Source organism: Rhinolophus sinicus, chromosome 9, assembly GCF_057876585.1.
Source record: "Rhinolophus sinicus isolate RSI-liver-muscle chromosome 9, RSI-T2T, whole genome shotgun sequence".
Classification (NCBI taxonomy): domain Eukaryota; kingdom Metazoa; phylum Chordata; class Mammalia; order Chiroptera; family Rhinolophidae; genus Rhinolophus; species Rhinolophus sinicus.
Genome location: NC_142509.1, coordinates 1,140,509 through 1,168,051, shown reverse-complemented (window position 1 = coordinate 1,168,051; position 27,543 = coordinate 1,140,509). Strand labels below are relative to the sequence as shown.

General features: G+C 49.7%; 1 protein-coding gene and 1 long non-coding RNA gene across 9 annotated transcripts in view; one reads left to right on the top strand and one right to left on the bottom strand.

The window, feature by feature from the left end:
• Nucleotides 1-807: 807 nt before the first annotated feature.
• On the bottom strand, nucleotides 808-4,119 carry LOC148757266 (uncharacterized). Its single transcript, XR_016022331.1, has 2 exons — nucleotides 3,501-4,119; nucleotides 808-1,391 (listed from the first exon to the last, which is right to left on the bottom strand). It is a non-coding gene; the product is annotated as an uncharacterized LOC148757266 (long non-coding RNA).
• Nucleotides 4,120-4,275: 156 nt separating this feature from the next.
• LOC109439476 (fibrous sheath-interacting protein 2-like) overlaps nucleotides 4,276-27,543 on the top strand; it is a 162,118-nt gene continuing 138,850 nt past the window's right edge. For all 8 annotated transcript variants that reach the window (XR_016022329.1, XM_088800767.1, XM_088800770.1 and 5 more), the window contains exon 1: nucleotides 4,276-4,685. The gene's annotated coding sequence lies outside the window, so the exon portion shown is untranslated. The remainder of the gene's footprint in view (nucleotides 4,686-27,543) is intronic.

Sequence of the window (27,543 nt, the reverse complement as noted above, 5' to 3'; positions counted from 1 at the left end):
CAGTGGGGGCCTGCAGAAGATACAAGCTGAGAATTCGAGGTGCATACCCAAACCACTGTGTGCTGGAGGCCCTGGGTCCCTATTCTGGAATTGCCATCTACCTCATGCCCTTCAGTCTGCCATCCACCTGCACCCAGTCTGCCAGCCTCGACTATGGCTATGTAACTGAGTTTGTTGTGTGTGAAACATCGTACAGAAAATACCTGATGTCAGAATGGGCCAAAATTGTCAGAAGGAGAATGCCCTACCTCTACGATATATGCTACTCGACTGTGAACTCCAAGATGCCAAGCCCTGGATTTGTTTTCTATTTTGTCTCCAGTGCCTGGCACATAATGGGCACCAAAGATTTCTTGAAGAAGAACTAATGGCCATGGCAGCTTAACTCCTCTGCAGACTAGTAAATGGAAGCTGAGACACGTAGTAGGAATGAATCAGGTTCTCACATTAGTGACGGGAGCAGGGCTGCATAATGAGAGGGAGGTTGTCATTTGACCAAGTTTACGTTTTCATTTCAGTGTGAGCAGTGTTCTTTACGCCTAGACTGATAAAACGGAGATAAGAGACGGTGGGGGAAAGGAGCAGGGTTATAACATGGTTGTCAAGTGGAGGTGGGGCTTTTTAACATGAGACATAATTTTTGCAGCCAGCTAGGCTGAGCAATATGTGACTATGAGACTTGGAAGCCTTGTACATCGAAACCCACCCACATATACATTTGCTCTTTGTCAACATTTGGCTATAGTGTCATTAGGCAAAACCCTTGCTTACTGTATCCTTTAAGGCATGAGTAAAAATCAAAGTAAAATCAGAGAAGAGTTCTCTTTTTAATTTCTGTTATGCTTCTAAATGGGTTCTGTTAGACATTATCCATTAGAAATCAACCATTTATCCCCCAAACAGGTGACGAGAAGGACAGAGAATTATTTTCATTTCATCTGGAGTTTGAATGTCGTACTGTGGCAGGATTGCTGCTTTTTCATACTGTGTGGCAATAAGGACATTCAGTGTCAGGCTCTTGTGTTCCTTCAACCTCAAGTCCCTCAGATGTGACCCACAACTTCAGCTGAGGTTTGTAAAGGCTGCAAGCTTGGTGGGGACCAGTGGTCTCATATTGCCACTGAGGTCTGGCTTATTTGGACTGACAACAGAAGCAAATTTGATTTTCCAGTATTGCAGACCCCAGTAACCCTTACTCCATGCTGGTTCATGCATTCATTCAACACATTTACTGAGTACCTATTATACCAGGCGTTGTGCTGTTAATGTAGTATTTTTTTTTTTTTTTAAGTTCATACTCTCATTATGTACTTGTGATGAAACTTCAAATGTACCTTTGGAAAAGCGATGGTAGGTACATTCCAGAGCAAGTTTCTGCTTCATGGTTATACCTGAGGCAAATACAAAGAAGGGAGAAGCTAAAAATAAATCCAGGAGCACAAGTTCACAGTCTTTTAGTGAAAGCAGACAGGAACCAAGTAAGTAACCATAAGCCTTAAGTACAAGAGAAGACTAGTGAAGGGAGTAACGAATTCTGTTGGGAAGGGACCAGATAGTAGCAGGGTAGGAGAAAGTCCTAGTAGGAGAAGATTCCTAAACTGAGTTTTGAAAGGTAAATGTGAACGTATGTATCTCTCTGTGTGTGCAGGGCGGTGGGGGTTCCAGGCAGAATTCCACGTGTTAAAGGCACAGAGGCATCGAATGGGAGGACCAGAAAACTAACTATAAGCAGTTTGGTATTGATGGAGTATGAGATGAGCGGTGGTAGAAAATGGGCGAGGCAGAAGCAGGAAGCTTATATGCTGCGCTATGGAGTCTGGACTCAATTTTACCTTATAGGCCACATGGGTCGTGAAAGCATTGTAAGCTAGAGTGTGAAGCAGTAAAGCGGGTTTTAGATCTATCACTCCGGCAGCCACTTGTCGTTGTGTTGGAGGAAGCCAATCTGAAGGCAGGGAGGTCAGTTAGAATGTCTACTGCAATAAGAGATGGGGACATGATGATGGCATGTGCCACTAAGCAAAGTGAGGACAAGTCGCTGAGTCACTGTGTACATACGGTCGGCCCCATCTATGCAGTGCATTCTTTATGAACTTGTGATGAACCTTCAAAGGGACCTTTGGAAAAGACATGGTAGGTAAATTTAAAGATCAAGTATTCTTGGAGAATATACCTGAGGCAAAAACAAAGAAGGAAGAAGCTAAAAAGAAACCCAGGAAACCCAACTCCTTCTGGGGGGCTACAGCCACCAAACAGTTCAGACCACGAGGCCAAAGCACACTGAATCCTTTCCTTCTAGCACCGTACAGCAGCTAGCTGTGAGGGGTGCTTCAGATGAGAGGTTTTAGGGGAGGGAGCCCCATTTACCACCCCTTTTGCTTCCTCACTCCAGGCAGCAGCTTCAGAAATAGTTCAGATGGGCCAGCCTCACACCACTCTGACACATCCCTGCTGTGGAATCCAAAAATGATCTGGACTGACTGCCCCACCTGATCCCCACCCCCAGCTGAGCTTGGGAAATTTGCTTGCCTGGGATTAAAGTTTGATTGGCAAGCAGCAGTGATATTCAGGAATAGAGAAAGTGGAGAGCAAGCAGTGAGTACGGAAAAGAACTCAGCAGCTAGTAGCAGATGGAAGAGACAGGAAAGTGAGTGGGGCTAAAGGCAGGCTTCTCTGGCATTGTTGCCCACCATCGGACTTGTAGAGGGCTCCTTGCTTCTAGGCACAGAGACCTTAAGTAAGGGAAAGAAAGTCACAAGATTGTGCAGGAAGGGGAGAAACCGGGGTCCTCATTAGGCCACAGGCAAGGTTACCTCCAGCCCCATGAGCAATCTCTCTGACCTTGCCAAAGGCTCCTTCTACTTCCGTTGTTAAGAGGATGAGCTCGCCAGGGAAAAGAATAAGATGAAGCGTTTCACTCGGAGAGTATTTTTCTTCCCTAACACTTAGGCCTCCATAGTCTTGCTGCTGATCTTGCATCCTTCTAGTAAAACGGGCCCAGGACCCATGCTTGGCATTTCAGAATTTGGAGGAACTTTAGAGACATTTCACGTCTAAGCAGAGACTATTCTGCTTCCCTCACGTCTAGACATGTGGAAACTGAAGCCAAGGCAGGTGCAGTTGCTTGCCCAGCGTCCCAGGGCTGCCACTCACTTCTCCAGTGTACCCTCTGCCTGGCCCATGCTGCCACTCGCCCATTTTGCAAACAAAGCCTAGTGTGAGGGTTTAGAGCTGGACTTAGAAATTAGTTGTGTGTAGCCTAGTCACCCCCAGGGTGTGCCTGGCTTACAGGTGATCTTAAATCTTAGCAGGCTTCCCCGTCTGGAAAATAGGGTCGTGTCACCTTAACAAGTTAATGTGAAGGTTATTGGAAACTATGCTTGGGTAAGTGCTGCAGTCTTGGCACACAGTAGGTACTAAACCATGTTTTCCCTAAGGAGCATTCATCAAACACAGTGTTTGTGGGTGGGAGATGGGAAGACAGGCATCTTGTCACTCACATTCATCCCTGCAGCCTGCGTGGCAGAGAAGTGGGAAGAGCACGGAGGTGATCCGTTCCCTTGTCTGCCCAAGACAGAGACCCCCGTGGGATGGGTAAGAGGAACTAATGTTTGAGGAGGACACATGTCCTTCGTCCTCCTTCCTCAGGATCCCCGTTCCTCAGCCTCCACCTTAGGGCAGCTGTGGTGTAGGAAATGAGCACCGACTGCGCGTCAGAAAGCTTGGTTGCCCTCCTGATCCTGCCACTCACTTGGGGTGGTCCTTGTTCACTTGGAGCCCTGGGCTGCTGAACTGGTCCCTTTGCCTCTCCTAGCCTTGGGGTCCTCATTCTCAACATGAGAAAGACAGCTCCTCCCAAGACGATTATATTCATAAAATACTGCCTTGGAACTACTCAATGCAAGCTGTTTCTCTTCAGCCTCCTGGAACAATTTGGTCTTTTCTCTCCCCATGAAACCTTCAGGTCTCCATCTTCTCCACCAGTCTCTGGTAACAGGGCACGCTCGGCCCTTGCGCTGTTCCCCAAAATCCCACCAGGAGGCGCCCTTTGCCCGTCGAAGCTGGCCAGGCTATAACTCCTGCGGGCCGGAGCTGGGATGGTGGAGGGGCTGCCCTTCTGCGTAGGGCGGCGCAGCGTGCGGGCTGGGCCCGGGGCCCTCGGAGGTCGATACACCGCAGCTCCCGCACCTCGTCCCGCGGCGTCTCGGCCGCGTGCGGCCCTCGCGCCCCTGCCTGGCGCTGCGTCCCCAGCCCGGCGCCTGTCGCTCTGCCTCGGCCCCCCGGGGAGGCAGCAAGTTTGCCACCGGCCGCTCCGACCCGCCGCCGCCCCGCTCCTCTCGCGCCTGTGTTCCTGGCGCAAGGAGCAAGGCACCCAGGGGGTGGCGAGGGAGTGCGGGAGGCCGGGCCCCAAGGGGCGCCCCATCCCCACCCCCATCGGCCAGCTTGCACGGGCCGCCGCTGTTCCGGCGCTGCTCGCAGGGCGGCGCCCTGCGCCCCCGCCGCGCTCCTCCGGCGCTGCCGGCTTCCCGCTCGCTCTCCGCCGGACACAGACTCTCTACCTCCAGCTGCTTGTGGATCTGATCGGAGACGCCGCAGCTGCTGCGGAAGAAGAAAAGACAAACAGCAGCCCGGCAGCAGGCGGAGCAGCCCGGCCCCTTCCCATCTTGGAGTGCGGAGCAGGCTAGGTAAGGGCAGGGAGGGCCGCGATGATTCTTCCCCCCCCCCCCCCCCGCATACACTCTCCCCCACCCCCTGACCGAACCTCGGCTACGAGGCGGCGCCGCGTCCCCTCCATGCCGCACATCCTGCACGCGCCCTCTCCCGCGCCTGTAACCTTTATCCTGAAGTCTCTGTCCCTCCTTTCCCCTGGGGCCGCTGCCCCGCACCCTGCCCCCGTCCCCCGCCCCGCCCCTGCGCCGTTCCTCCCCCTCTCCCGCCTTCAGGCAGTCTGTTCTTGCCTCTCCCGACTGGGCTCGTCCCCATGGCTCTGCTCCCATAGTTCCTCCAGTCCCCATCCCCATCTGGCCCCTCCGCATCCTTTCCTCCGGCTCGAGATCCTCCGGTTCCGGTCCTCCTCCTTCCCCCTTGCAACTCCCAGCCTTCTTCTGCCCCCTGCAGGGATGGTGGCCCCTTCCCACACTGGCCCTTCTCCCCCACCCCTTGTCCGTCACCCTCAGCTTCTCTGGTCACCAGGTTGCCGGGCTACAGGCCCCCATCCCAGCTCAGCCGTGGATCCCAAGAAGTCCCCTCCCCCTTTCCTCACTGACATCTGCCTCTATCGCCCCCTGTCCCTGCACTGGACTCTGGCTACCACCACCACACACACACACACACACACACACACACACACACACACACACACACTGCACGCCGCAGTTCGCTTTGGGGGACCCAGAGTCCTATCAGAAACGACTTTCTTTCCCTGGACTAATGGCGCTTCCATGGATCCCATCCTATTTCACTGGAGTGGGAGGGATGAGAGGGAAGAACTCTAGAGACCTTCATATGGGGTCCTGATAGGGTAGGAGAGGGGGAGGGGAGCTGATTGACCTTGTCTCCAGTGACTACTGGCAGAGAGTTGAGCTGTTGGGACCTGGCCCTGTGGAGGGCCAGCTTGCCACACCTGGGACAGGGCTTTCAAGGCCCTGAAAGCACCTGTGTCTCTTTCCCTGGATCCCTCAAACTGAAGAGAGAGTGGAGGAGTGGGAGCCCAGGGAATCTTGTCCCAGGGCCTTTTGGGTGGTGGAGGCGGTGGTGGGGGGCTGGCCCAGGGCCCTCTGGCCTGCTTGGCATGGGGCAATGAGCAGAGCTTTTCCTCTATTGGACCTTTGGCTGCACAGCTCTTGGTATCTCTGTGCTGCCACGTTCTTTCTGGTGCTGTTGTCTGGGGATGCCACAGGGTGCCACCTCCCTCCAGTGGCTCTCCTGGGCATGTATGCCAAGGGTCTGTGTTGTCTGGAAAGAGGAGGAAAGCTCTCGGCTCTGTCGGGCCCTTTTGCCAGGAGGTGGGCATCTTAGGATTGGCCAAGAGCACTGCGCCCTGCCAGTAACAAAGAGATCTACCTTCGCTTAAGCTTCCTGTGAGTCACCCAGGTGACAGTGATACTTCCAGGAACACCTGCCAACAGCTGGCGTGGTATCCCCTGGGATAGAGGCTGTCTGGGTTGGCAGTGGTCATCCGAGAGAGAACTCTGGTCCAGCTTAACTTCCTTAGTGTTTGTGCTTATGTGATAGAGGTGAGGGGCCTGGAGAGGTCAGCTGTGTTCCGGTCCCACCCTGGAAGGAAGCCCCCGGAACTCCACTGGGCATCATCAGGCTGATTGTATTCGCTGAAGCTGCAGCTCATGTCTCATCATTAATCAGGTGTATTATTTTCCTCACTGGCTGGATGTGTTCTTCAAGGTCACGCCCTTTGGACAGTGACTCTAAAAGGCACATATTATAGTGTCTGGGTTTCTTTAATTTTCCATATTTTGTTCATTTCTTGTAGAGCAAGATTTCTGTAGGGAGCTGGGCCCCGGGCTTGCCCACTGGCTTCTGCCTGCCTCACCAGCTCTGCCCCCCAGTCGTTTCTGGACCTGCCACCAGGAGCTCTGGCCTCAGAGCTCTGGGGAATACCTGGTGGGGAAGAGGCGGCGGTTAGTGGAGGGGGGTTGAGAGGAAATTCTGTTTTTTGTGTGTGTGTTTTCTCCATCCCCCTGCTCCGAAGGCATCTTGACCATTGACTGACATTTTCCCCAGCACCAAAAGTTTTTTCTGGAGACTGGGTCAGCTTCTTGGACTGCCTTGCCAGTTTGTTTTCCCTGAAGACAATGAGGGAACTTTTGCGTAGTGGGAGAGAAGTGGAGGCTCCAGGGAGAAGGTCCTCGTTGCTGGGAGGCAGGGGCTCTTGGAGAGCAGGCCTCAGCCTGATCATGATGGAAGGAAGGAAGAAGGCAGGAAGACCTGTCTTGGGTGAGAGGGGAAAAAAGGCTGGAAAAACAAGAGGAGTGGCGAGGAGGGAGCCAGGATTGTGCGGCTGGTGGGGTGGGCAGTGGTGAACATGTGTGTGAAGAAAGCGTCTCTTGTTACTTCTGCACAGTGCGACTCCCTTATGTGTATACTGAGCTCCAAAGTTTTCCAAATGCTTCTTAGAAAAGTGACTTAACTTGAAGTCTGCTAGGGCCCTACTACCATTTGATGTGTACCACCACCCTGTGAGAAGGTGTTCTTGGTCTCCCAGAAACCGAGTCTCCCGCAGGTGAGACGACTTGTCCAGAGCTCTGAAGCCATCCATACCCGAGGCCTCTGGACTCCCAGGCCATTGCTCTTTTGCTGCTACGGTACGCGTTAAGCTGGTCCTCCTTCCTGTTCCCCATCCCATGCTTCAGTTGTTCTTCAAGCTTTTCCTGTGTCAGCTCAACACTTTCTCCTCTCTGTGGGGCAGAAGGGTTGGCTCCCCACCCCGGCTCATTGTCTGGGGTCTGGCTAATTCTTGGTTCTGCATTCTCTCAGCGCGTAGACTGGCTGCCCCAGCACCCAGGATGTCCAGCCACCCTGACCCTGAACCAGCTCTTGCTCTTGACGCCCTCATGCGGAGAGAGCTCCAGGTTGTCTGGGCCATGAGGCTTGGCCTGGGGACCGCTGTGCCCCCTCTTCCCTTGCCTTCCCCGCATCCACTCTCCTATCCTATCACTTCAGCCCTCTCAGCTCTTTCGAGGACTTCTGGTGCCTTGTCTGACCTTTCCTTTCCTTCTGCCACTGTCCCCACTTGGGGTTTTAGTGGTCCACCCCCGGGTTATGGTAACACTGTCTCCTTCCTGGGCAGCCTGAGACCACACCTGCCTTCCTGTAAAGGAAGGTGCTTATGACACGTGACCCAATCTCAAGAGGCCTGAATGGGCCCCCTGGGCTACTGGATAAGAGTTCCCATGCAGCATCTTGGAGGTTAAGGCCATTCACAGGCTGGCCCCAGCTTTATGTCTCTGGATGTAATCCTCTGCCCACCTTCACACCACCACTTGACACCCTCTTCAGGGCCCTTTTCTTTCCTCCTCCTGGGAATTGCCCCCAAGACCCCCATCCTTAGGTCCCAGCAGGAAGTGTTTGCTAATTGTTGGACTGACTTGGGTTCCAATCCTGCTGTCACTCCCGGAGTGACTGATCAAATTGCTTACCCTGCCCGAGCCTCACTTGCCTCACCTGTAAAATGGGGATAATCGCACCTGCCAGAAAGCATTGTTTCAGCAACAGTGTCAGTGGGATGGGAATATGACTTGTCAGTGTCAAGGGCCGCCCAGCGGGTGCCCACTGAGCACCCCTGTGTGGGCTCCTTCCACACTGCCTCTTTGTAGCACTGTTTTGGCTTCCTGCTCCCGCCCACTACTGATGATTATCTATCTCCATTGGTCTCCCCACCCAGATAGTGAGTCCCTTGAGGAGCGAAGACCTTTGTCTGGTGCCCTTTTTCTCATCCCGGGCTCCTAACCAAGAGCAAGTGTTTTCCTTCTGCACCCCACAAATTGGCCCCTGCTCATAGTGGGAACATGTTAAGAAACAGTTGTTACTTGATTGTAACATTTGGTTGCATAAAATAGGGTATGCCTCCAATGCGAACAAAACAACTCTCATACCACCAAGGTAAATTATGGGAAGGAAGGAGGGAATCCATTTAACATTGTGTCCACTGAGCACTTTGCTTGTTCTACTCAGTCATCCCGGCTTCCCCATGAGTTAGGTGTGAGCATCTCCATTTGTACAGATGAGGAAAGGGGGCCCATAGGGGGTCCTGCACTGCGACTCCATGCTACTTCACAGACCGGGGAGCATTCAAGAACCCCAGTTCCTTCGCCTATTCTTGGGCCTGAAAGCGGGAGGGAGAGGCTCTTTATAAAAAGATTCCTCACAGGTGTTCTTAAATAACAACCCATTAAAAGTAAATGTATCAATCCAGCAGGGGTTGGGTAGTCAGGAACATCTTGAGGCAGGGCTCTAGTCCTTCAGCAGGTTTATGATGTGAGTGGGGAGAAAAGGAGGACCCACCACATGGTCAGGCATGTGTTGATGTGCACTGGCCACCAAACAGCCAAACAGGCGGGCAGACGGGGCTGGGACCGTGACAGGGGGAAGGACGTCACTGGTGAGGAGGGGCTGCACAGGCAGAGGATTGGGTGAGGCAAGTGAAGGAAGGGCCCGGTTTGGGGTTAAGGGTGGAGGGGTAGGGCATACGCTGCCTAAAGCAGGAGGGCCTTGAGAGCCATAGAGAAGAAGATCAGGTTGGTGCCTCCGGTCTGGGGAGGCATTGAGGACCCTCGGGCAGCTCCGTGCAGTGCCCAGAGAGGGGTCCAGGGCAGGGAGAAGGGGAGCGCACTGAGTAACATTTCCAAGGAAGAGCAGGACTTGCTGACCGATTGGGAACAGCAGATGGGGGAGCAGCAAGTGTCAGCAAGAACTTTGAGATTTCTAGCCCAGGGGACTACGGAGATTGTGATGCCACTTTCAGAAAAGGGGAAACCAGAAGGGGATGGGGGTCTGTGGGAAAGCTGCTGAGTTTGTTTCCAGACGTGCTGTGATGGGGGTACTGGAGCATTTGGCCATGGGGCATGCATGGTCGGGGGAGTTCCTGGACAGCAGCTGAGCAGTCTCGGGCGAGGGCATGTGCTTCGGGCCATGTGTTGCAGAGGGGGCTGCTTTTGGCATTTCTGATGCCTGAATTTCCCCTCCCCAACCTCTGTGAGCCCTCTCTGCCCTCCCTTCATGGCAGAGGGACCCCGGAACCCAGCACTCATTGCGCTTGAAGTTACTCATGTGTGCCTGTCACCTCCAGGGGACCAGGAATGGAGTTTACCTCCAAGAGGGCCGGGCCCCCACACCTGCTTTGCTTAAGGTCAGTCATATTCCCAGTACCTTGCAGTGTAGGTGTTAAATAAACATTTGTCTTATTTAAGTGGCCTCAACTAATGTTTAGCAAATGTTTGTTACAGAGATAAGTTCGTAGAACATGGGGGTGAGGAAGGGAGAGGAAGGTTGCGTGGGCCTTCAGCTTCTGGGATTAGGGTGTCCCAGGACCTTCTGTAAGTAAGATTGCACTTTCCTGATTGCTTTTGTATCCACCCACTTGGTGCCATCTTGTGAATCCAGCTATTCTCCAGGGTTTCTGGGGCCTGAGCTGCAGGGTTTGGGAGGTGTGGGTGTAGGGGGTGGCGAGTCCCGAAGCTAACCAGACTATCTCACTTTGTCACTCAATCCTGACTTTGAGGCTGACCTGCCATTCACTGTGTGAGGCCTTGGGCAGGCCCCTGTGAGCCCCTGCCCCTCACCTGGAAGTGAGCTCTCATGCTCCTGGCCCTTCCTTCTCCTCAGGCTTTTCTCAGGGAGCAGTTTGCTTAGAGGAAGCAGAGCAAAACAGAGGGTGGTGGTTATCCTTGTTTGGGGTGCTGTGGCATATTGTGGCCACAGAGAGGCTGAAATGGAAGCTGGGGTGTGCTGGGTCTCCGGGTCTTCTTTGGTATGTCGTGGATCAGCAGAAGAAAGCTGGCTTGGGAACAGGAAACCCAGGCTACTCATTGCTGCCTCAGTTTCCTCTCTACTAACAGGGGCGTATAATAAATTCTACCTCACAGAGTCCCTGATTCAAGTGAGATAATCACGTGAAGGCTCCTGGAGAAGGGAGCAGGGAAGGGAGTGACCTCCTGTCCACTCCTCCCGGGACAGGAGGTTCATAGAAGTGGCCTTGGAGAGTGGCCTTGGAGTAAACACAAGTTTAGAGTTGGAGTTTAAGGGCCAGACTCAAAGGAGACGGATTTGATACAACGAGAAATTAATAGCCCAGGGGATGTTAAGATGTGTAAGTGAGGGACTGGCTACAAGGCACACTTAATAAAACAGGGAAGTTTAAGAAGTTGTGGAGCATGGAGGCCTATATGGGGGTGCTGAGGTGGTTTCTGCTCTCCAGCCCAGCGAGACTTCCCAATAGGGAGACTGAGTTCAAGGAGTGAAGTGCTGTTGTCCCTTTTGGGGGACAGCTCTCTGCTTCTTTCTGCCTGGCTGGGTGGCCTGAGTGGGGTGTCCCTTCCTCGCCAAGAGGCTGTGTGGTGTAGTGGTCGGCTATTCCCAGATCAGATCACTTGGGATTCAAAGCCCAGCTCTTCCCGTGGATGTGGCTTTGGACCAGGAGTTTGATGAGCATAATACCTATCTCTGAATCTCAGCAGGTATGTTATGTTAGGTCATCCTCTTAGTAAGATTAAGGTACCGTTATCATACCTGTTTACTAGGTGAGGAGGCTGAGATTCAGAGGAGATGATTACTTACCCCCAAATTCCGTTGCTAGTAAGAAGCAGAGTTGGAATTTACACCCGGGTGATCTGTTTTAAAATTCTGTTAATAAGAATTCCTGTGTGCATGTGTGGGTGCAGGCCCATGTGTGCACACACACAGATTATGTGAAATATGCACGGACCCTCTCCTAATTTCCTTGACTTCCCCTCTGGGTACCTCACCACTTCTGTTCCTCTTCTTATAGGCGAGGAGGCCAGGCATGGTGAGGCCAGGGGACCCTTTACACACTCTGGTGCTTATCTTTCCTTGGCCTGATTTCTTTGACCCTTAACTGAGCGGTCACTGGCAATATTGGGGAATCAACTGGAAACCACACCAAGCAGTGGTCCCTGAATCATATGCCAATCTTTTCCAACATGGAGGCCATGCAGGGACGAGACTAGGTTGGAGGTCAGAAAAAGGCACTGAGCTGAAGCATTGATGGAACCCTCTCATGAGCCACAAAGTCTGAGCACTAATGGAGCTCAGGTGAGGTTACAGCAGCCCTGCCCTGCCGGGACCAGGCCAGGGTCAGTCGAGTCACCATCCCCTCCAGTCACCAGCCCTGGGGCCCAGCTGGCTGTCATGGCTGCCCAGGTTATCAGGAGGGGGGTCTAACTGGGGTCTTGGATGTTCAGAGTCACGTCAGGTCACCTCTGGAAGAAATCTGATGGGGCACTACTATTACAGTTGTGGTTATTACTGATCTTTCCAGCATCGCCCTGGCCTTGTGCAGTTCATAAGATCATGACAGAAGAATGTCCCTGGTGAGGTTAGGGACCAGATGGGAAATTGGGCCTCTCTCTTTCTGGAGGCAGCAGAGGCTTTTTGAGAGGTAGAGAAGGCTAGCTTGAGTAGAGGGAGGGCCAGAAGCCCCTAATGGCATCATTTCCTGAGGGGAGGTGGTGGAGCTTTTCTCCTGCCTCCCACCCCTGCCAAGACTCCTTAAGCACAGCCTGCCCTTAAGTTGAAGTTGCTAACGCCACCTCCTGGTGGATAGCACACATTCGAAGGCTTATGATGCTCTTGGTGGTTTCTGCCCCTCTCCTGAGGCTCTCACTGGGTCACAGACCTGAGAGGTAGGGCACGTGGGGATTATTGTCCCAGACGCTCAGGATTTCAGGAACGAGCTGAAAACCATTGAGTTATTTGATTGGGAGGTGTGATCAGGATCCAGGACTCCTGCCCCCAACCCAGGGCTCGGTCAACACACCCGGCACCTTCTGAAGGCCACCAGCGGCCTGCACAAATGGTGGAGGCAGAGGTCCTTGGGTACAGCTGCTCTTCCAGAGGTTGAGACTATTACACAGAATAAAGCAGTGTTTGTCCAGTAAGGGTAATGCCGAGGTTATTGCTAGGAAAACCGAAACCCCGAGAGGTTTAGTGAATTGTAGACTCTTATTCTCGGAAGGAACTTGAGATCATTCATTCAGCACCCCACCAGCTGCTCTCGTCTTGTCTACAGACAGAAACTGCTTGGCTAGTTATCCAGCCTCAGCTGCCTCCTCCTTCTGCTCCTGCTCCTCTGCCCCATATTCTGAAAGGGGACATTACTGAGCACTGACTATGTTCTAGATGCTTGATATGCCTTAAGTTGACCTTCTGACAAAGCTGTGAAGTAGGGACTATAGTTGTCTCATTTTACAAATGAGTAAACTGAGGCCCACAGAGGTCACATAAGGAGACATGCTAGTGAGTGGTAGAACCATACATTGTGCAGTCTGGACCATGCCCTTGACCACTCATGAGGCAGGCCATCCCTCTCCAGGCAGCAAATGAGGGAGCATTGGCGAGCTCTCAGCGTCCTGCCTGGCACATAGAAGGTGCTCAGGAAATGCTAGTGATTTTCTTTAAAAAAATACCAGTAGACGTTAACTTATATTGAGCCAAAAGTACTTCCCGTGGGTCCTTGTTTCGTACCCCTCCTTGGAACCCCGTAAGGCACGTCTGCCCTTCTTCACATTCCAGCCTTTGGGATGTGAAGATACCACATGAACAAGAGGCAAAGCCAGGACTCACTTTCCCGCAAGACTCTTTTCCCCGGGCAGAGTCCCCAGCCAGGAAGATGAAGGCCTAGGAGGCTCCGGGAAACATCCAAGTCTAGGACTTGCCTCACGGGCAGCTAGTTGCCTGATCCTTGGCCGTAGGGCTATGCGGAGAGGTCCATGCAACCCTGTGTAGCACAATTTTACTGAGTGCCTCTTGTTGCCAGGTATGGCCATCCAGGAGCTCAGGGTGTGCTCACCCCAGGACGGGGCCCATATCAAATGTGCATGCAGGTGTGTTCTGAATCTGTCAGATGCTGGATTGGCTCTGGGGTCCTGGGGGCAAGGAGGGCAAAGACTAGGGTGACTGGCTAGATTTTTTGAGCCTCCATGAGACTAGGTGGTGTTGCAGACACCTCATCAGAAGGCCACAAAGTTCAGATGACCCAAAGCTAAGAGTACAGAGTGAGCAACTACTAGGTGGAGAAAGCTCACCAGTTTATTTGAGGTAAAACAGTGCCATCCCACTCTCTTTAGAAAAGTAAGAGTCCTGCCAGAGTCCAAAGCAAATAAACTGGAACATGAGATCTGCCAGGTAGGGTGCAAATTGGAAGCCGACCAGCAATTGGATTATATAGTAGGGGGAATTCAGATGAGAAAGGACATTTTCATCAGTACGAGGCCTCCTGGGCAGGCAGTTGACAGAATCTCTTCCCCTTTCCTCTTTGGGGAGGAAAGTTAGCAGAGGGGGATGCTCAGGGCTTGACGTTGGTCCTCAGAACCTGGGGTGGAGCCAGTCGTTGTCCCATGTTCCTGGGTCAATGACGTTGTTGGCTCTTGTTGCATCTGCAGTGTCCATTCTCATGTGATGTCACAAATCCTCATAGCAACCCTGCACCATTGGGGCTATCAGTTCGATTTGATCCAAGAAAGAACGGATGTTCTGAGAGCCTGAGTAATTTGCACAGGGTCACACAGCTGAACCGTAGAATCGTCCTTTTCTCTATGGGCATGGCTTGTCCACCATGGCTGGTGCCTCTCCCAGGAACCAGTAGATGTCTCTGCTCGAGCCTCCAGCACCCGGCATGGGAGGAACCTTAAGCAGCTCACCCTGCGGAGTATCAGGACGAGTGGCTGTGAAGCACGTCAGGCCAGGCTTGGATGCTTCAGGGAGGTCTGCAGAGGCCATCGTCTGTCTCTCCCACAAGGCAGGAGTTCCTTTGGCACAGGGCCTGTGTCTGCTTCTCAGTGTTGCATCCCCAGTGACTAGGGCACTACTGGACTGCAGTAGGTGCTCAGTAAGTACTTGTTGAATGAACGGCTTCACTTGTGAGGCTCTTGTCTACAGAATCCCTGGATCCCAGAGCCTTAGGCTAGCGATGAGCTTCTGCTCCAGAAAGCTTGGATGGGCTGCTTCAATTCACAGACACGTGGGATTGAAAGTCTGTCGTGTGGATCTCAAAACACATTTTCCTGGTGAGTTGTGGGATTAGCATAACCCATAATAGCGCTGAACTAGTACACAGGGTAACTAACACTGGATCTACCTGGACCTTGGCCCTAAGCACTTCATCTGCTCTCCGAGCCCAGCAGAGTCTGGCATTGATGGGGACTGGAGAGGGGTGCCTGGTGAGAGCAGAGGTGGTGTACGGGGGAGGGGACGCTCATTTTGGAATCGGGGTAGGGGCACTGCTACTCCCCTGAGTCAGAAGGAGCCTCTGGAAGCAGAGGCCTGAGCCCCAGTGGTGTTCCTCCAGACACCCAGTATGGGCTGGGGACTGTGTACCCCAAAATTCATTGTGTCGGAGAGCCGTGGGCAGGATGGAGTGTGGAGCCTGCAGGGGCAAGGAACCTAGGAAAAGGCTGCCTTGGTGTGGGGTCTGTGAAAATGGACGCCAGGATCCTGGGGTCCATCTACATTGTCCTGTATGACCTTTCACCCCTGGATCCTGGGGCACAATCAGGAGCTATGCCTGGAGGCAGCGTCCCAGTGACTCCCGCCACCTGGTGCTGGCTGTGGTCAGTGTGGTCAGTTTGGTTCCTCCTATGCCCATTTCTGCTGATTGGTGGTGATGCCTGTAGCGTGGGGTTGAGAAGTGTCTGGGGCCGAGCACGGGCTCCGTGGGATGGGTTGTGGGTCGACTTGTGATAGACACAGATGGGTACAGGGCACAGTGAATTTGTCAAGTCAGATTTCGTCCGATCACCTCATTTTATAAATGAGAAAACTGACACTCAGAGAGGGCAAGTAACTGGCCCAAGGTCATGTGACTTGCAGTATCAGGATTCAAAAAGGGGCCCCTAGCCCTGGTTCACTCTTATTTGATGCCTCTCATTAGACTGACTCACAAGGAGCCTTTTATTAAACCAGGGGAGCAAGTGCCCTCTTCCACTGCTCCCACGTGGCCGGGGCCTGATTCAGAGGTGCCCCCACCTTCCCCAGCCTCTAGCCAGCCCCATCCATCCTGGGCAGGGTGTGGAATGAACCCCAGAAGCATGTCCTGCCCTCTGGGGGTTGTGACCCCAGAGCTTTGTGGAGAAGAGATGGGCTGACACACCGCACGAACCCATAGCAGGCAGAAAGGGCACACCTGTCAGGCACGGTTTGCTGTGTGTTAAGACCCAGTGTCCAGGCAGAAATGAGGAGTAGCAGGACAGGCCGATGGCTCCCCTCTGAGCAACCCAAGGAAGCTTCCTGGAGGAGGGGAATTCCTGGGAGGCTTGAGTGGTTTTAGGGTGGTGGTTTGGGGGCAGGGAGAAGGGGTTGTATGATGTGTGGAAAGTACCCTGGTGTTGAGGAAAGGTGACAAAAGAGAGATGGGCCAGCCTGGGGTTAGAGTCTTTGCCTCCTTACCTACTGTGCAGCCTCGGGCAAGTCAGTTATTATATCCGAAGCCTCTGTCTTCTCAGCAATAAAATGGAGACAATAAAAAAAATAAAACAAACAAACAACCCTAATCTCCCAGGGCTCAGGGAAGAGCAAATCGGATACCATCTATGAAAAGTGCTTTCAGCACACACTGTACGATTGTATTTATATAAAGTGTAAGAACGGGCAATGTGATCTGTGGTGATGGAAGTCAGGATGGTAGTTATTACCCTTAGAAGTGGCACGAGGGGGCCTCCAGAGTACTGATAATGCTGTTTCTTGATCTGAGAGCTGGTTATATAGGAAGCTCATTGAGTTCTACACTTACGTGCACTTTTCTGTATGAGCATTATACTTCAATTTAAAACGTTTTCTTTTTTAAGTGCGTATGATGACCAAGGTATCATGGGTAGGGTCCAGTCACTTGACAGAATGTCTAAGAGGTGACCTGGAATAGTGGCTGATAATAGAAATGGTAGCTGATATTTATTGAATATTTTAGGCAGTGTGCCAATTACTTTACATGCATTTTCTCATTTAAATCCTTACAAGAACCCACATTTTACAAATGGGGAAACTGAGGCTTAGACAGATTACATAAGAGGTGGGCTGAGGCCAAGTCTGAGCCCAGAGCCATACTCAGGTGGCGAATGAAGGACATAAGTGTTGCCCTGCCCCCAGGGTCTGTGTTGTCCTTGTAGCTCTGACTATGCGTGGGTCCCGCTGGGCCCTGCAGCTTGTGGCGGAATGTGCAGAACAGCCACAGTTCCCAGGCTGGTCCCAGTCTGGAGCTGCTTCCAGAATGAAAGGAAGTGGGAAGCGGGAGCTAGAAGGGAGACATCTGTCTGGAGAGCCACAAGCTGTGCTGTGCTCAGCGCTCCCTGCCAGTAGGGTGGGGGGGCGGTCTCCAAGGGTCCCGGGATTCTGGTAGGGAGAGGGCTGGGTGGAGGCTCCAGGGAAAATGATGTGCTTATTGAAAACCCTCCAGGGCAAATCCCTCCCAGGTGAGAGGGAGAAGCAGAGTACTTCTCCCAGCAGTCAAGGTAGGATGGAGCTGCTCTGTGTGGTGTGCATTCCCTCACTGTCTCCTCGAGACTGAGCAGGGCCTTTGCATCTTCATAGAAACCTTCCTGCTCACCAGGAGAGGCCAGCAGCACAGATTGTGTCTTCCAGGGGTGGGCTGGGGGCTGGCAAGAGGATGGGAAGACAGATACTTTTTGTTGCCTTTGTTAGTTGGCTGAGTAAGTGAGCTTCACTCCGACTAAGCCACTCTAGAATGTGCCCTTGAATAGTTGGAAAGGGGTGGCATGGTGTTTGCATTTATATGCAACGGGCAAAGCACATAAAGTCTTCCTGTTGTCCCAGGTTTCCAATGAGATGGGGGAACAAAGGGCTTGGAGGTGCCATTCCAGCTGCTGGAGGGCAGACAGCTTCTTTAACCCTGAGCATGCTGGCTCACCTCCTCTGGGAGGCCTGCCCAGAGTAACTCCTTCAGCTCTTCCTGGCTACATCCCAGCCCTTGGCAAAGACTTACACAAGATGTGATCATAAAATACGGTGACTGTTTAAATTTTAAAAAATACCATATTACAGTAGAAGACACATTGCCATTAATCCCCCTCAGAATAATCCCCCTTGCTTCGAACACACTCATCCCATTGTTCTTGCCACTTTCTGAAGCAGTTCTGGAAGTCCTCTTTCGTGAGTGGCTTTACTTCATCCTCCATCATGACAACGCTCAGTGTCACATATCGCTTATGGTACAGCAATTTCTGTCAAATAAAAACATTACGGCGTGTCCTCATCTACCTTATTCCCCAGATCTGGCACCTTGGGACTTCTGGCTCTTCCTTGAAGACAAAATGACCATGAAAGGTAAACGTGTTGAATCGATTCAGGACATCCGGGCAGCCACGACAGCCCAACTAAAGACACTCACAAAAGAGGACTTCCAGAACTACTTCAAAACATGGCAAGAACGATGGGATAATGGTGTTTGAAGCGAGGGGGAGTATTTTGAGGGGGATTAAGGGCAATGTGTCTTTTACTGTAATAATAATTTTTTTTAAATGTAAACATTCACCGTATTTTGTGATCACACCTCGTCCACTGTGAATAGGGTACGCCCATTAACAAGTTCTGGTTTTCTATGATTGTTTTTGTCTTAAGTCTGTCTCCAGGGTGTTGGTCCTGTATCCCTATTTGACCAGAGGCTGGTTGAGGGCCGGGACTATGAGGACCTTTCTTCTGAGTCTCTTTGAGGGACTCCATCCATTTAGCAGTTGCACATCTGCAGTGTTGGTTCCAGTTCCTAAGTGTAGGTTTGGCTTTCTCTGCCTCAGGACCTTTGCACATGCTATTCACCCTGTTTGGAACCACTTCCTCCACCTCCTTTCCTTCGCTTGCTTCACTCCTGCTTATCCATTTCTCTTTCAGGAAGATCTTTCGTCCTTCCTCCCCCAACCAGAACGAGTCCCCCTCTTAGATGCTCCCTCAGCCTCCTGCACTTCTTCACTTTGAAGCACCCCCCACCCTGCATTGTAACTGCCTGTTCACTGCTCATTCTCCCTTACTGGGCACCGAGCTCTGGGAGGCCAGGGATTGGGTTGGGCTGGCAGATCTCCTTCTGTGCCCCAGACTAACACAGAGCCCAGCACACAGGAGGATCTTGCTAAATGTTTGTGAAAGAAGGGAGGCCACTGAGCACCAAAGAGAGGAGCGGGGTTTCAGAGCTCCTCTTTTGGGAGCCCAGCTGCTGTGCCCATCTGCATGGAAGGATCGGCCTCTAGCTGAGTCTGAGCCCCTGAACAGCTGCTAGAGACAGGACTCTAGAGCCCAGCCTGGGCACCAGTGACCACTTCTGTTTTGCTCAGCACTGAGTTCCTGACACCTGCACACAGATGCAGCATCACAGTGTCACACATGTATGCCTGTAAGCCCGTGTAGGGAATGGGAGGAGGCAGGAAAAGTGTTACCCAAGGCGTATCCTTCCATAGAGCCCGGTGTAGGTGATTTCAGGTACCCTAGGACTCTAGTACAGAGAAGCCTGCCTCTTGCCCCCCGCACCCCCACCCCCCCATTGGCCACCATCTCCTCTGTGTGCAGGTTTGCTTTTGGGTGCTTTCGAACCTAGCTTCTCATTTAATCCCACCAGCAATCCCGGGAGGTGGGTGAGAGACAGGAACCCATTTTGCAGATGAGGAAGTGGAAGTTCAGAGTGGTCACGAGGATGTGCATCGAGGGATCTGGTTCTTCTTTCTAGCATTGAAGCCCCAGCATAGCTGCCCTCTTTTCCAGGAAGCTCAGTGTCCCGCTTAGCAGTCAGGGAGCCCCGAGTGTGAGTCCTCAGAGCACCCCCTGTCCTTGCTTGGTGCCCAACAGAAGGGTCTGTGTCCTCACCACAGAGTGCAGGTGGCCAGGGGACTGTTTAGATTTGACAAATAGCCCTGGGCGCAGGACATGCAGGGCTAGCTCAGGTGCAAACAGTGTATTGGTATTTGTTACCCTTGTTAAATTGCTAATAAAATTTGAGTTTTAAAAATCATGGTGAGCAAATGAATTGGCCTGTGGGAAGAGGATGCAGGGAAGGATATGTCATGGAAAGGAGTGACAGGGGCACTAAGCCTTGCAGGCTCCTCCTGGAAAGAGGGGTGAGAGGGCTTATTATTGGGTCACTTTTCCACTCCCGTTTCAGTTGGGGAAGTTGTTCATCTGCACAATAAAATTCGTCAGAAAGCGCACTTGCCAATGGCGGCCGCATCTCCAGGCTGAGGAGGTGGCTGTTGGCGGGGTGACTAGCTCCCAAGTATCTATTTTAGTCATGTGTGTTTAAAATCCATAGTTGGGAAAGCCACTTCCTGCAGGTTCTCATTCTGTGATTCAACTGATGCCTACATCTCGGACACCTGAGTGATAGAGCAGGCTGTGTTCTGTGTAAAGAGGATCTAAGAAAAACCTAGATACATACCGTAGGTTCATGGAGTCTGCCAATGTAGGAAGAGAGAGAGAGGCCCCCGGGATGTTGAGGGGACTCGGAGATGGATAGCATTTTGGGGTAAGGAGAGCTCTGATTATTGGGCCCCTCTCCCTTACAGTGGGTGCACGCTCTTTCCCTTGTAATCCATTGGTTCTGCTTGTCTCTCAGGAGCATCATGGGCGGGAAAACATATAATTGAAGACAGGTAAGACCTGCCACTGTGTGACTTTGAGCGAGTCGTTTTACCTCTCTGTGAATGAGTTTTCCTACCTATAAAATAGGGATGATGAGAGCTGCTGTGGCCCACTCAAGAGGGAAACAGGGTTGTGTAAGCAGGAGCGGTGTGGCATCCCTGGAGAAAGCACTCATGCTTTCCTTACGAAACTGCTTTGCTTAAAGCTGGGCTTTTGTAGGGCTTAAAAAATGTGACGGTATTTGTGATTTGTGTGTGTAGACAGTACCTGCAGCATCTTTCAGAACTCATCCATCAGGAATGTTGCAACGAGGAATGGCATTTCTCTCCCCTCCCTCCTACCTCCCTTGGCCCTCCCTGCCTCCACCACGGGCATCGGCTCTGTAGCACTGCCCAGATTGGTGCTCAGACACCAGGAGGCGCATGTGCTGGGGTCCAGTGGCTCCACACACTTGCTCTCCATTTCTCACCCAACCTTGAGCTGGGCACCGGTATTATCCTGTTTCACTAGAACAGGAAACAGGCCCAGAGTGGTGAGGGTCCTGCTCAAGTTTGCGGCTAGGACTGAGCTCCGCCTGGCTCCTTCAGTGCTCTGCTGCCTCGAGGCTCTGGCCCAAGGATGTCACACCAAGTGTTGGGTCAGTGACTTTGGGGTGTCCCTGTGCAGTGGGTACCATCCCTTTTTCTCCTTTACCCGCAAGTGGAGACCTTCCTCCTGCCCCATCTGTAGATGCTCTGAGTATGAAGAAGGACTTCAGTTGCACCTGGCACGTATTTTAAAGTGGCAAGGACTGCAGGGGACAAGGTATCCGAAGGCCGAGCCAGGGTCTGTGGCCCCTTGGACCCCTGGACTGCTGCAAAGCTGGTGGTCTGATTCTGATTTTGGCCTCTTTCAGTCCTTGCTTGCTCGGCTCCAGTTCCAGAAGTGACATGGCCTCACTGCTCTGAACATCCTTTCTCTACTCCAGGTCAAGCTCTGTGCATCTACCTAGGCCCACCCTTCACCCCTGCGTCTTTCGATCTGGCTGTCCAGTGCCGTGGAATCTGGCTGGGAATGGGCACAGTGTCCCTGAGGCCCTGCAGGGTCAGCAGGGAATGTCTGAACAGCTGGGAGGCATTGAATCAAGGTCTTCTCAGAGGAGGAAAGGGTAGTTTTTAGATGTTTTGTATGAATTAGTAATAATGTAATTGTTAATCGAATGTCCATTGATTGCCTGTCTGAGGTTTGATTTAATCTGCCCTTCCTTTCTCAGTCTGCTTAAATAATTTGCTTGCTTTGTCCTCTTTTTTCTTTCTCTAATGTGGATTTCTTCCCTGCAACCCACCCCACCACCCCCAACCTTGGTTTCATTTCGCTGGCTTCACAGTGAGCATTTGTTGTTTTCTGGCACTGGCCTTGGCCTCGGCCTCCCAGTAGCCACTAGTTACTCCCAAGTGGATTCCCATGACTCGTTCCTCAGCTAGAGTTTTCTGAAGTGTCTGGAGACCCAGGACGGAGTCAGCCTGGTGCATTTCTTTTGGGGATTTAAATGCTTTGAGGTGTTCTTTGGGAGGGCATGGAAAGGGCAGCCACTTGCAGACTTAGGGGATGAGCCCTGATTTTGCTGCTTCATTCATTTTTCATTCATTCATTGATTCATTCATTCATTCAATGATGGTGTTTTGGGACACTCTATGCCAGGCCCTGTGTTCAGCACTTAGGGGACAAATTCCTGAATTTAGCAGTTTGTAGTGAAGATGGAGAAGTGAACAGATGATACAATGCAGTATCAAGGTGGAGGCCAAGACCGAGGGCCAAGGGGACAAAGAGAGGACATTAAAATCAGATGTGGGCAGCAGGAGGGTTTCCTGGAGGTGGAATAATACTTGTAGTACTTAACGGTTAATCTGCGTTTTAGTGGACAAGTAGGCATTTGCCTGGCAAAGAAAAGGGTACGGGTATCCTAGGCAGTGGGAATAGCGTATGGTGGCTGGGTCAGGGGGGACCTGGAGGGAGAGGTGGCCAAGAATGTCTAAGGGCTAATCATACTGACAATAATGATAATCTATTGTACATCCACGGAGCGTCTGGCAGCATGGGCGGTGTCCCACGGTTTTCCTCGGATTATCTAGTTTAATCCTGTAACAACCCTACTGGCAGGTGTTATCGGCATCTCCTTTAATCGCTGAAGTGGTGGAGCCCAGATCCCACATGTCCTTCGTGGAGGACCAGAGACATGAACTCTGACGTCTGATTCAGAGGTACTGGCTCCTTCAGCACCCGGCTGTCTCACAGCTGTTTTCTGGCTCATGGATATTATACCAAGGGTTGGGTCAGTGACCTTGGGGTGTCCTTGTAGAGCCACATCATGGAGGGTCTTGTGTGTACACTAAAATGTTTTAACTTCATCCTGAAAGCTACACACAGCCACTGAAAAATTTTAAACAGAGGAATAGCTTGATCAGACTTGTTTTTAGAAATCATCACTCTGGCTGCTCTATGAAGTATGGATGGGACTTGATCCGGACTGGGGTCAGAAAGAGCAGCTACTGAGAGTGGCCGTGATCCTGTGAGAGGGACAGTGGTCTGGCTAAGTCACGGGCATCGGGTCACAGAGAGGAGCAGGGGTTCCAGAAACACGGAGGAGGTAGAGTCTCTAGGATACCTAGGGGTTGGTTGACTGGACGTGGGTAAAGGGTAGTGGGTGAGAAGCCGGTGTTTAAACAAATCTCAGATTCCTTTTTTTTTTTTTAAACCAAAGCTTACAAAAATTTGTTTTTGTAAAGTCCATGGATAAAGTCTGATCAAGATAAAGTCTCATCAAAAGTGAAATCATTACCTGTTACTCTTCCCAGATCAATAAAAGTGTCCTCACTCATCATGCAAGAGCCTGACATTCACATTCCCTAAAATGAGAAGGGAAATCCTAGGTGCCACATGTGATTCTGCTTCCTGACAGGAAGACTCAGATATGGCACGAATCTTACGTTGAAGACTACGAATTGATATACCATTGACTGGTTGACATTATTTAAGGGCATGTTTTCCCAAACACAGAAGAGATGCATATTAAAACTAACCAAACACGATTTAACGAAAACATTCCAATACTTCATACCCTCTAAATTTAACTGCAGGTTTCATTCGCTACAGAATTCCTAATGGGAATTACTCCATCTAAGCGAGTGTCATTTTGGTTTACAGTTTTATTGAGATATAATTGACATGCATCACTGTGTAAGTTTATTCATTAATATTTTTATTAAAATGTAGCTCACATACAATATTATATTGGTTTCAGGTGTACACCATAGTTATTCAGTGTTTATATGCCTGAAGAAGTGATCACCATGATAAGGCCAGCAACCATCTGACACCGTACCACGCTATCTCAATATTATTGACTCTATTCCCCATCCTGCACATTACATTCCCATGACTTATTTGTTTTGTACCTAGAAATTTGAACCTCTTACTCCCCTTCAGCTCCCCCGCCCCCGCCATTTTACATTTTTCAATTACGGTTTACATTCAGCACCATTTTATATTAATTTCAGGTGTACAGCACAGTGGCCAGACACGCATAGAACTTAAGAAGTCATCAGTCCAGCACCCACCCAACACCACACACAGTCACCCCATGCTTTACCTCACATCTTCATTACTTTTTTTTTTTAAATTAAAGTTTATTGGGGTGACTATTGTTAGTAAAGTTACATAGATTTCAGGTGTACTACTCTGTAACACATTATCTATATCTCACATTGTGCGTTCACCACCCAGATTCAGTTCTCTTTCCATCACCATATGTTAGACCCCGTTCACCCTCTTCCGGAGCCCCTCTCCTCCCTTGCCCTCTGGTAACCCCTAAACTACGGTCTACGTCGTTCCTTCGTTTGTCTTGTTCTTTTGTTGTTTTCAGTTTTATATACCACATATCAGTGAAATCATACGGTTCACTACTTTTTCTGTCTGACTTATTCCGCTTAGCATTTAATCTCAAGATCCGTCCATGTTGTCACAAATGGTACTATTTCATCTTTTCTTACCACCGAATAGTATTCCATTGTGTATGTACACAACAGCGTCTTTATCCATTCATCCATCGGAGGACACTTTGCTTGTTTCCATGTCCTGGAAAGGTGCAGTGAATATTGGAGCACATATGTCTTTATGGATAAATGTTTTCAGATTTTTTGGGTAGATACCCAGGAGAGGGGTTGCTGGGTCATACGGTAATTCTATTCTTAATTTTTTGAGGAACCTCCACACTGCCTTCCATAGCGGCTGCACCAGTCTGCATTCCCACCCACAGTGTATGAGGGTTCCTTTTTCCCCACAGCCTCTCCAACACTTTACTATTTGTCTTGTTGATGATAGCCATTCTAACAGGGGTGAGGTGGTATCTCATTGTGGTTTTTATTTGCATTTCTCTGGTGATTAGTGATGTTGAGCATTTTTTCATATGCCTATTGTCCGTTTCTGTGTCCTCTATGGAGAAATGTCTCTTCAGATCCTCTGCCCACTTTTCAGTTGGGTTGTTTGTTTTGTTATTGTCGAGTTGTATGAGTTCCTTGTATATTTTGGATATGAGCCCCTTATCGGAGGCACTGTTTGCATAAATCTTCTCCCATTCAGTTGGTTGCCTCTTTGTTTTGTCGGGGGTTCTTTTGCTGTGCAGAAGCTTTTAAGTTTGATATAGTCCCATTCGTTTACTTTAGCTTTTACTTCCCTTGCCTTTGGAGTCAAATTAATAAAATGCTCTTTGAATCCAAGGTCCATAAGTTTAGTACCTGTGTTTTCTTCTATGCAGTTTATTGTTTCAGGTCTTATGCTTAGGTCGTTGATCCATCTTTGAATTAATTTTGGTACATGGTGACAGATAGCAGTCCAGATTCATTCTTTTGCACGTGGCTTTCCAGTTCTCCCAGCACCATTTATTGAAGAGGCTTCTTTTGTCAAAAATTGTCTGTCCATATTTATGTGGGTTTATTTCTGGGTTCTCAGTTCTGTTCCACTGGTCTGTGTGTCTGTTTTTCTGTCAATACCATGCTGTTTTGATTATTGTTGCCCTGAAGTACAAGCTAAAGTCAGGGAGTGTGATACCTCTAGCATTGTTCTTTTTTCTTAGGATTGCTTTGGCTATTTGGGGTCGTTTGTGGTTCCATACAAATCTGATGACTTTTTGTTCTATATCTTTAAAAAATGCCATTGGGATTTTGATGGGGATTGCCTTAAATCTGTATATTGCTTTGTGTAATATGGGCATTTTAACTATGTTGATTCTTCCAATCCATGAGCACGGAATGTCTTTCCATTTCTTTGTGTCTTCTTCAGTTTCTCTTCAAAATGTCTTAATAGTTTTCAGCATATAGGTCTTTCACATCTTGGCTAAGTTTATTTCTAGGTATTTTATTCTTTTTGTTGCAATTACAAAAGGTATTCTTTTTCCATTTCTTTTTCTGCTATTTCATTGTTAGTATGTAGGAATGCAATGGACTTTCATACGTTGATTTTGTAGCCGGCAACTTGACTGTATTATTTGATTGTTTCCAATAGCTTTCTGGTGGAGTCTTTAGGGTTTTCTATATACAGCATCATGTCATCGGCAAAGAGTGACAATTTAACTTGTTCATTCCCAATTTAGGTGCCTTTTATTTTTTTCTCTTGCCTGATTGCTCTGGCAAGGACTTCCAACACTATGTTCAAAAGCAGAGGTGATGGGGTCAGCCCTGTCGTGTTCCTGAACGTGGAGCAAAGGGCTTCAGTTTTTCACCGTTAATTATGAGATTAGCTGAGGGCTTGTCATATGTGCCTTTATTATGTTAAGGTATTTTCCTTCTATACCTATTTTATTAAGTGTTTAAATCATAAATGAATGTTGTATCTTGTCAAACGCTTTTTCTGCATCAATTGATATAATCATATGATTTTTGTCCTTTATTTTGTTTATGTGATGTGTCACATTGATGGATTTGCGTGTGTTGAACCACCCTTGTGCCCCGGGGATGAACCCCACTCGGTCGTGTTGAACAATCTTTTTAATGCATTGTTGCATTCGATTTGATAGAACTTTGTTTAGGAGTTTTCCATCTGTATTCATCAGAGACATTGGTCTGTAGTTTTCTTTTTTTGTGTTATCTTTACCCGCTTTTGGTATCGGAAATGTTGGCCTCATAAAATGAGTTAGGGAGTATTGTCTTTTCTTCAACTTTTTGGAAGAGTTTGAGTAGGATACATATTAGTCCCTCTTTGAAGGTTTGGTAGAAGCCACCAGGGAAGCAATCTTGGTCCCGGACTTTTGCTTATTGGCAGGTTTCGGATGACTGATTCAATTTCCTTACTGGTGATCGGTCCGTTTAGATTTTCCAGTTCTGTGTGATTCAGCCTTGGAAGGCTATCTGTTTCTAAGAACTTGTCCATTTCTTCTAGGTTATTGAATTTGGTGGCATATAGTCCTTCATAGTATTCTTGGACGATGGTTTGTGTTTCTGAGTCATCCGTGATAACTTCCCCTTTCATTTCTGATTTTGTTCCTTAGTGTCTTTTCTCTTTTTATCTTAGTGAGTCTAGCCAAGGGTTTGTCAATTTTATTAATCTTTTCAAACAGCCAGCTCTTTGTCACATTATTTTTTTCTATTGTCTCTTTGTTCTCTATTTCATTTAGTTCTGCTCGGTTTTTTATTATTTTTTGTCTTCTGCTGACCTTGGGTTTCATTTGTTCTTCTTTTTCTAGTTCTTTAAGGTGTAAAGTGAGGTTATTTATCTGGGATTTCTGTTGTTTCTTGAGACAGGGCTGTACTGATGTAAATTTCCCTCTTAAAACTGCTTTTTCTGCATCCCAAAAATTTTGGTAGGATGTATTTTCATTGTCATTTGTTTCTATGCATCTTTTGATCTCTCCTCTAATTTCTTATTTGATCCAGTCGTTCTTTAAAAGTTTATTGTTTAATCTCCACATGTTTGTGGTTTTTCCTGCTTTCTTTTTGCAGTTGATATCCCTTTTCAAAGCCTTGTGATCAGAGAATATGCTTGGTATGATTTCAATCTTCTTAAATTTGCTGAGGCTGATTTTATGTCCCAATATATGGTCTATCCTTGAGAATGTTCCATGTCCACCAGAAAAGAGTGTGTAGTGTGATGTTCTAGGATGAAGTGATCTATAAATGTCAATTATGTCCATTTTATCTAATGAGTCATTTAGGGCTGCTATTTCTGTAATGCTTTGTGGTCCTTCTTTTT